Here is a 561-nt window from a genome sequence, read left to right on the forward strand (position 1 = left end):
GTTATGCGAAAATAATTGGTCTTGACTAAGAGTTAACTTTGACAAGAAATAATTCCTTCTTCTAGAAAACAGCCTAATCATTGGCGCAGTGCAGAAATCAAGTCAACTAGTTGAGAGAACTAGCAAATTTAACTAATTATTTAGTAATGAATATTGATATTGACTACTAAAAAATATCGGTTATCAGTGGCAGAGAAACTATGTTGTTTGCAATAAACAAGCATTTTATTTTTGCGTAGCTGCATACTTATAATCGCATATTCTCAAGAGAATTTGCAGTTTTGTTTTGGCATATAGGCAAAGCTTGTCTCGAGCTTGACTCATTGGAACTCCATCTTGACTCATTGGACCTCCATCTTGACTCACTGGAACTCGATCTTGATTCATTGGAACTCGATCTTGACTCATTGGAACTCCATCTTGACTCATTGGACCTCCATCTTGACTCACTGGAACTCGATCTTGATTCATTGGAACTCGATCTTGACTCATTTGAACTCCATCTTGACTCATTGGAACTCCATCTTGACTCATTGGAACTCAATCTTGACTCATTGGAAC

Source organism: Ictalurus furcatus, chromosome 29, assembly GCF_023375685.1.
Source record: "Ictalurus furcatus strain D&B chromosome 29, Billie_1.0, whole genome shotgun sequence".
NCBI lineage: Eukaryota > Metazoa > Chordata > Actinopteri > Siluriformes > Ictaluridae > Ictalurus > Ictalurus furcatus.